The sequence below is a fragment of the Gekko japonicus genome, unplaced genomic scaffold (assembly GCF_001447785.1).
Source record: "Gekko japonicus isolate JY-2015 unplaced genomic scaffold, Gekko_japonicus_V1.1 scaffold569, whole genome shotgun sequence".
NCBI classification, from domain to species: Eukaryota; Metazoa; Chordata; class Lepidosauria; order Squamata; family Gekkonidae; genus Gekko; species Gekko japonicus.
This window is the reverse complement of record NW_015164681.1, coordinates 844,068-853,284: the sequence shown is the minus strand read 5'-3', so window position 1 is coordinate 853,284 and position 9,217 is coordinate 844,068. Positions and strand designations below refer to the sequence as shown.

Below are 9,217 nucleotides of genomic sequence, written 5' to 3'. Positions count from 1 at the left end.
GTATTTAAAAGGAAGAGACTGTCAGATATTGAGATCTCGGGGGGGGGGGGAGATTATCCTCGAGCTCAGGGGTGTCGAACTCATTTGTTATGAGGGCCAGATTTGGCATAAATGAGACCTTGTTGGGCCGGGCCATGTGTGCCATAAAACGTAATGCCAGGCAGCGGAGATATAAACTTTATAAAGGACACAAACGCAAAGGGGTTTTTTTTTTACCTTAAAATAAAAACATGCTTAAAACGTTAGCACTCTTGCAATATTTTGTTTATTTAACAATGTCTGATAACTGACACCTCTTGCTCTGAATTATTGCATCAAAATGTCTGTGCTGCTGCAATCTTGAGTATGCTGCTCAGGTGTGTATCTGTAAGCTGCAAGCCTATGGTGACGCAGCAGAACTGGAAGAAGAAGCAGAAGACCGGCAGTTCCACTGCGGGCCTGATAGAAGCCCTCCGGGGGCGTGATCCGTCCCTTGGGCCGCATGTTTGACACCCCTGCTTGAGTCGATTATATAGTTGAGTGACGAAGAGCCGATATGGTGAAGTGGTTCAGGTATCGAACTAGGAGATTCAGCTTTGAATCTCTACATGGCCACGAGGCCGACCTGCTTCACAGCCGACCTGCTTCACAGCCGACCTGCTTCACAGAATTATTGTAAGGATAAAATGGAGGAGAGGAGTGGTATGTAGGCCCCCTTCAGCTCCTTGAAGGACAGGTAGGATAAATGTATGATAGCCAAAGAAGTCTGAAGCGAAGGCTGAGATTGCGATTTGGAGGACTAAGTGCATAGTCGGATGAAGATCTAATACTTACGTCCCCCGCACTGTTACCTTTGAGGGCTGAATCCTGTCCCCCTCACCTCACCAACCCCTCTAAGCATAATCTTGAGATGAAACAGAAAACAGATGCGGCCAAAAAGATTGTAATAATGGGTGGTTACAGTTACCATCACACTGGTTGTTCTGTAACGTGATATCAGTCATAGAAAGGGCCCGTGTGGCTCCGTACAAGATCTAAGTGTGGTCGAGCCACTTAGAACAATGACCAGCTCCAGCAACTTGAACACCTATACATGGAAAGTTTGCCCAGAAAGTCCAGTGATCTCATATTTGGTTTCAAAAGAGGAAGTCTCTCTAAAATGAGGAGATTTGTTAGAAGGAAGCTGAAAGGGACGGTCAGGACAGAGCATTCTGTGGAATAAATGTGGTTTGTGGAACCGGCTTTCAGTCGCTGAAGCTCAGAATGCATAGTGGGAACTAGAAAAGGGTACAACTGTTCAGGATTTTTCTAGCCTGGTTGCCAATCACAGAGGTAAGTCCCCAGGATGGAGGACTAAACAAACGTAAGTTGGCATTAAGGCAGTCAGGAGCTGGAGGATCCTATTACTAAGAACATCAATATAAACAATAAAACTGCTGGGTTTGAATGGAATGCAGTTTGGTGTAGTGGTTAAGTGCGCGGACTCTAATCTGGGAGAACCAGGTTTGATTCCCCACTCCTCCACTTGCAGCTGTTGGATGGCCTTGGGCAAGCCATAGTTCCGGCACAGGTGTTCTTGAAAAAGAGCAGTTTCTGTCAGAGCTCTCTCAGCCCCACCTACCTCACAGGGTGTCTGTTGTGGGGAGGGGAGTTTGTAAGCCGCTCTGAGACTCCTTCGGGTAGTGAAGGGCGGGGTATAAATCCAAAGGGAAAAAAAAAATGCCCAAAGAACTCAGATGTAAAATTGCTGACCGTATAACAACAACAACAACAACTAAAATACAGCTTTTCACCCAAAGCAGCTTTTGTTAACCCAGCTGGACAGTTGCCAACCGGGAAGTCACAGATCAGTAATCCTAACATCTGTTCTCAGTGAATTGGTGGAAAGCATTATCGAAGGTGGAATTGTGAAGGATATTGTAGAAGGATATTGTAGAACGTGGCTTGCCAAGATAAAAAAAATCCACTGAACTTCTGTGCACAGTGTTACTTGGATGAAAATGGTTTCAAGCGATCTAAATAGGACTAGTAGCATATTTAGATATGGGGTTGAATCTGTCCAAGTTGGAAGGGTTGGGGGTAACTTCCACAAATTCCCTCTTCCTGCGGGAGTGGCTCAGTTTGTCTCTCACGCTGGTGACCTGTCCTTCAGGGGCAGCGTTCGGGGACAGTAGAGTAAACAGAAAAACCAGATGTGTTTTTACCATGGTTAGACCAATGTGAAGAGATGAACAACTTTGGGATCTGCTTGTGGGAGGATCAAAACTGATAAGGACTCCGCTGCTTCAGGGTAAGAAGGCTTTGGTCGTTACGGATCACTTTAGCCTGCTGAAGTAATAATTTAAACTGCTTTTCCGAGTTTTCCCTCCTCAACTTAATATCAGGATTACTAAGTAAGGTGACCTTGCTGTAATTTTTTATATGGTTTTTTTTTTTTCTGTCAGAGGAAACGAGAAGTTGAACTGAAAGCAAATGCGTTTGCCTGAGAGGGAGGCTGCAAAATCTGTCAATAGCATTAAAGAGCAAACGCTCAGTCAACTATAGCTCCGTGTGTTATACTTTTGTGCATATAGGAGTGTTTCTAAAGGGAGGAGGGTATTATTTTGAAATCAGAGTTTTGGAAGGCTGGTACAATGTTCTGTTTTGATGGGGGGAAACACCTCCCTGAGGAAAGACCGTTGCTTGTGTTTGGAGAAACTCAGCAGTCAGCTAATGACACTTGAAGGAAGAAGAAAAGGACTTCTGTAATTTCAGTGTAAATTTAGGTAGCCGATCTCTTTGATAGAGTCATTTAAGTAAAGAGGCTACCAGTGTAGGGTTGTACTTTAAGTGGTCCTACAGGTAGGTGAAGTATTTTGTCTGTCTCTTTTGGCTGTTTCACGATAATGTTATTGGCTGCTTAAGGTTAAAGTGCAAAAGGGTAAACCTAAGTTTTTTCACAGTAAATCTGGTTTAGTTACTGCTTCACAGCAAAGAAAGACCTTCAGGAAAAATGTGTGTGTGTGTGTGGGGGGGTTAGCCATATTATGTGCCAATGGCTATCTCTGGGATACTTTTATTCACACTTGTTTTCAGTACTGAGTTGTGAAATAATCTGATGTCAAAGGAACAGGGCGTGTAACTGCTGCATGTTTTAAAGCACCGGGAATAAACTATAAACACATCTCTCTCTTGCCAGAACACCTTGTTTACGTGTGCTGGGAACTAAAAGCATGATAATAATCTATCAGCAAAACTTAGTAGTTTTTTCCTCTGCTGTGGAGTTTGTACCCAATAAATCCCTGAAACATTGGGGGGAGGGGGTGCTTTCTGTCAAAACAGTTTTTAGGTTTTTCCGGTAAACATCCATGCTTGTTAACTCTGTGGGAAGGTAGGCTGTTGGATGAATTGATGTACTTTTCACAATACAAGACACCTTGAGAGAAGATACGTTGCTTTATTCTTTATCATTCAGTTCTTACATTTTAAAAATATTTAATGGTCACAGGAATCCGTTTAGTACAACGTCCGTTGATGTAAGCTCAACTTTGTCGTCTTCATTAAAGAGTATCCTGCCTTCAGGCTTTTCCCGTCACGCGTAGTGGTGTGTGCGGTGTGTTTAGATTTTCTCAGAAGAGTCTTGCTCTCAAATAACTAGTTAAGTCTAGGGCAGCTTTGTGGGAGCTGCTGTATTAAATCCTTCAAAAGGAGGTGGGGAGGTGGACTGCAGACCCATTATCTTCTGCACACACACCCCAGTTGAAATTGCTGAATAAATATACTCCACGTACTTGTAACTTTTTTTTTTTTGCATTTTAGAAATTAATGTGGTTACATTGGAGTAAGATTTGGGTGAGCCGAGATTCATGCTTCTAAAAAAAGAATCCTCATTCTTCAGTTCTCCTGTCCTACTTTCTACCTTCATGTAGTTCGGTGTTGTTTTTTTGCTATGTGGTGTATTGTTTACTCAGCTTATACCTGTTGGTGGTGATTAACTTTAGCATTTTACCCTACCTGTAAATATTGCTTTGAGGGACTACTGCCTGGTGATGGTGAGATTTATACAACAAGAAGTTGTAGGAATAAGAATATTAAATACTTCCCTGTCTCTGTTGTTTCCCTGATTTATAAACGTCCTCTTTTGGAAATGCAAACTAGGAGGAACCCCCTAAATATTCTTGATCTTCTGGCTTGTGTACCTCCCCACCGTGCGCATCACCTGGAAGTGACACGACCATGCCGGGCACGCTGAGGGTGGGGCCACGGCCATCCGAGGGAAAACTATGGTTTTCCCTCGTATGGCCGTGGCCCCGCCCCCAGCGTGCCTACCGTCGTCACGTCACTTCCGGGTGACGTGCATGCAGTGCGCGCACGCTTCGCACGCGCATACCAGACGCTGGCCGGGAGCCCCCCACTCTGGCAGAAGATCGACTTGGCAACCCTACTTGTGTAGGACATAAAAGTGAAGGACTTGATATAGTGCTCCATTATATGTAGGGGACCTGCATCTGATTGTACCCTACAAAGGGTAACATATAAACTCTTGGTTGTCCGTAAAGTTAAGCGCTGGATGGTTTCTGGCCTAAGTCTGGTAGCGGCTCTAAACGGGGAAGGGAATAATGGAAGAAAGTTGGTGGCTCAGACCTGTATCCTACCGCTCTGCTTTGGAGTTTTCGTCCATCTTAAGTGGCTCTTCTGCCAAACGAAGGAAGGTTCCTTAGGCTGAAGACTGGCTTATTTGTTTTACTTATTATTTATTTCATTTGGGTTTTTTAAAAAAATCCCGCCCCTTCCTTGGCAGTTGGGACTTGGGATGGTCAACAACATAAATGAAAATACAAATATTCTATAAAACCAGGGGTCATTTCATAGAAAAAGAGGTGCAGGAGCTCATTAGCATAACTTATTAGCATATGCCACACCCCCTGACATCACTGGAAGTGTGTCAGAAGGCAACACCCACCACTCAGGCTCCACTGGACTGTTCTGGATTGCTAGCTATTGGGGGGGGGGGAAACGTGCAGATCCTCACAGAGGAGGGAGAGCTTGTACCTGAATAAAACTTGGTCTTAAAGGTGCCACTGGACTGTTTTGGATTGCTAGCTGGGGTGGGGGGACGCGCAGATCTGCCCTCACAGAGGAGGGAGAGCTTGCACCTGAAGGTGGGCTGGGGGGGGCTCTGCAACTTACCTGGCTGCTTCTTGCTCCTCGTCGCCCAACTGAGGGCTACTGGGAGCAGGGGGCGGGGCTTGTTGCATGTGCCCGCCCCCTGGGCTCCTTACTGCCAGAGCTCCGCTCCTGTGCGCTCCCGCAGGAAATGACCCCTGCATAAAACAGTTTAACACACTGGCACTCTGGCATAACCATCAGAGAAGCTGATAGTAGGCCAAGTAAGACTGCTTCAATGGAAGGCCCAGAGGAGTAATTCTGTCATACAGGCCCATAGGAATCTAGACAGGTTACTACAGACTTTGCTGAAGAGAGCGGTCAGGCACAAGCCAGTGTCCACAGTCTGGGGTGACATAGGACTGGCAAATTTTGACTTCTAAAATACCTGTCCCTTGTATGGGGCCAATTGGTGGAATCTGGTGAGTCGTGGGCAAAGCCAAGGCTGAGAGGCTACAGCTAGGCTTGCCAACCTCCAGGTGGTGGCTGGAGATCCCCCTATTACAGCTGATCTCTGGGTGGCAGAGATCAGTTCACCTGGAGAAAGTGGTCACTTTGGAAGGTGGATTCTAATGGCATCATATCCCACTGCATTCCCTCTCCTCCCCAAGCCTCGTAGTCTTCAGTTGTTGTTGTTCAGTCGCACAGTCGAGTCCGACTCTTCGCGACCCCATGGACCAGATCACGCCAGGCCTTCCTGTCTTCCGCCGTCCTCTGAAGTTGGCTCAATTTCATGTTCATTGCATCTATGACACTGTCTAACCATCTCATCCTTTGCTGTCCCCTTCTTCTTTGACCTTCAATCTTTCCCAGCATCAGGGTCTTTTCCAGTGAGTGCTCCCTTCTCATTTGGTGGCCAAAGTATTTGAGCTTCAGTTTCATTATCTGGCCTTCCAGGGAACAGTCAGGGTTGATTTCTTTTAGGATTGACTGATTTGATCTTCTTGCAGTCCAAGGGACTCTCAAGAGTCTTCTCCAGCACCATAGTTCAAAAGAATCTATTCTTCGGCGCTCGGCCTTCCTTATAGTCCAACTCTCGCAGCCATACAATGACTACTGGGATTACCATTGCTTTGACCATGCGGACTTTTGTTGGCAGGGTGATGTCTCTACTTTTTATCATGCTTTTTATCATCAGACTCCACTGCTAAAATCTCCAGGTGTTTCCTAACCCAGAGCTGGCAACCGTAGCTACGGCTAAAACCAAGAAGGAGTTGAGTTGTTGACCTAGTCAGTGAGCAAAATAATTGTTTTGGTGGACGAGTCCTTATGCCTTTACCTACAAGAATACGGCTTCTGTGGTTGAGCCTAGTTTTTTTAATTTTTCCTTTAAGAAAGAAAGGTTGACAGAGGAGCTTACAAATGTCGGCTCTAAGGAGTTCCTTTCTCCTTTCGCTTGTACAAGCCTTTCCCATTGACTTCAGAGTCCAGCATTGTTCTCTTAGCACCACCGAGGCAATCAAAGGGCTGCTTCCAAAACTGAAGTTAGTAGGGAAGCCCTTCTTCTACTTGGCAACTGTGGGTATGCATCAGTGCTGCCACCTGCATGTGGCATTCCCTGGACAGGACTTGTGCTTCTCGGACTTCACTGCAATTAAAACTTGGAGCCCAGATATCTGAAGGACGTCTTTTCCTGCCACAAGCCCATGCTTAAATTATCCTTGCAGGACATGTTCTCTGTCTTCCCCAACCGGGAAGGTACACTACACACATCCTCTGAGAGCAGTCAAGCATTCTCTCTCTGTCTCTCTCTGTCCTTGTTTTTTACTCTGGGCTTGTCTGCTAGGATGTACTAAAACCTCCCATTTTGACATTTCGGAAACTTTTATTTCTGAATGTTTTTGTGAGATTTTTTTTTTAAAAAAACTGGATTGATATTTTGTGTTTCTGTTTTTTCCCCAACTGATGGAGCAGATGAGATTTGTATTTTAGGGCTAAATTTCTGTGAGACAGGTTTGGAGTTGTGATTTGTGTTATGGTTGAAGATTTAATGATCTATGTTAGGCTGTTGAGGTAGATTTCAAGGGAATCTGCCTTTGCCTTGATATGTGACCTGCTACCCCTTCCTTGCCTTGTAATGACTTGAATCTTGCCTAAGTAATTGGCAGATTCAGATGCTTAAGGAAGTTCTGAAGATAATGAGGTGGAACTTGCCTTTAGCCAACCACTCCACTGAGCAAAATTTAATTATTTGTTAAAATATTTATTTTATTTATTTTTTATTGCTGCCACCTGCATGTGGCATTCCCTGGATTGCTCGGACAGTGAATGGACAGGACTTGTGCTTCTCGGACTTCATTGCAATTAAAACTTGGAGCCCAGGTATCTGAAGGACACCTTTTCCTGCCACAAGCCCATGCTTAAATTATCCTAGCAGGACATGTTCTCTGTCTTCCCCAACCGGGAAGGTACACTACACACATCCTCTGAGAGCAGTCAAGCTTTCTCTCTCTGTTCTTGCTTTTTTACTCTGAGCTTGTCTGCTAGGATGTACTAAAACTTCCCATTTTGACATTTCGGAAACTTTTATTTCTGAATGTTTTGTGAATTTTTTTTTAAAAAAAACTGGATTGATATTTTGTGTTTCTGTTTTTTCCCCAACTGATGGAGCAGATGAGATTTGTATTTTAGGGCTAAATTTCTGTGAGACAGGTTTGGAGTTGTGATTTGTGTTATGGTTGAAGATTTAATGATCTATGTTAGGCTGTTGAGGTAGATTTCAAGGGAATCTTCCTTTGCCTTTGCCTTGATATGTGACTGCTACCCCTTCCTTGTCTTGTAATGACTTGAATCTTGCCTAAGTAATTGGCAGATTCAGATGCTTAAGGAAGTTCTGAAGATAATGAGGTGGAACTTGCCTTTAGCCAACCACTCCACTGAGCAAAATTTAATTATTTGTTAAAATATTTATTTTATTTATTTTTTATTTAACTTTCAATTTCTAGACTGCTCATCCCCGAAGGGCTTTGAGCGGTTTACATTGTACGATTTTGCATTGTACAATTTTAACCTTTTGACTCAAGTTTGAAGACTTTTCCTAACTTAAGTGGCTCTCCCATTGGCTATATTAATTCCCTGGGACCTTAGATGTGTAATGGTATGCATATGAAACTGGTCTATATACAGTCAGATGATTGATCCATTTAATCCAGAATTGTCTATCCTGGCTGACTTTCAAAGGTCTTGCTCATCTCTGCTATCTCACCCCCCCTCAACAGGACCTTTAGAGCTTTGAACCTCACATTGCAAAGCATGATCTCTCTACCGCAGTACCATAGGCCCTCCCCCTAGTACGCGAAGTGCATATCCCCATCATAGTGTGCTGTAGTGTAGAGCACCTGGTAGGTAACAAGTAAGCAAAAAGGACTTACAAAACGGGTCTGGCAAGGGTATTCATTCTTTAGTCAGTAGACACCCTGATTGATCAGTTGTAGCATTATTCCTTAACAGACCAGGTGTGGTTTTGATAAACAGTGACTTTAAAAAAAAACCAAAAACAGAACCATGACTGCAGTCCAAAGAAGTGATTCATATGCATGGCAGGGAACCCTATGCGTGGCTAGACTTTTTCACTTCATTTTTTTTCTGCCAAAGAGGCAAGTGGCTGCTCAATTTAAGAGGCTTATCTCTTCAACAGCGATTCATAAGGAGTGAACAAAGATCTGGCTCACTCACACATGCTTATTGCTTCCCTGGAGTTCCACCTCTTGTTTTTGTTGGTTGAGGTGGCATTAGGAGCATAGTTTCATAAGGACAATCCCTGATCATTTTTTGCCCCTCTCCCTGAATGGTTTTCATTTGGAGCACGATTTTAATAAACGGGTACAGATAGAAGGGGTGGGGAGAGGTTTCTCTGAGGGAGCCCCCGTCTCCCTGCTTCCACCCTTTAATAACTCTAGAGACCATAGTTACAAAGCGAATTAAGACTGGCAATGCAGAACTAAGGGCCTGGCTCTTGATCTTGATTTGCTTCTTTGCATGCAGCTGTTCCTTGGAATGTCAGTGCAACTGGAAAAAGAAGGCTTAATATGTTTCGGTTGAGCCTCTTGCCCCCAGGTGCCTTTATGTATACAGTCTTTTAGCCCGATCTATC

General features: G+C 44.3%; 1 protein-coding gene across 1 annotated transcript in view; it reads left to right on the top strand.

The window, feature by feature from the left end:
* Positions 1 to 9,217, top strand: part of TBC1D4 (TBC1 domain family member 4) — a 166,071-nt gene that overhangs the window by 121,691 nt on the left and 35,163 nt on the right. The gene's annotated exons all lie outside the window — the stretch shown is intronic.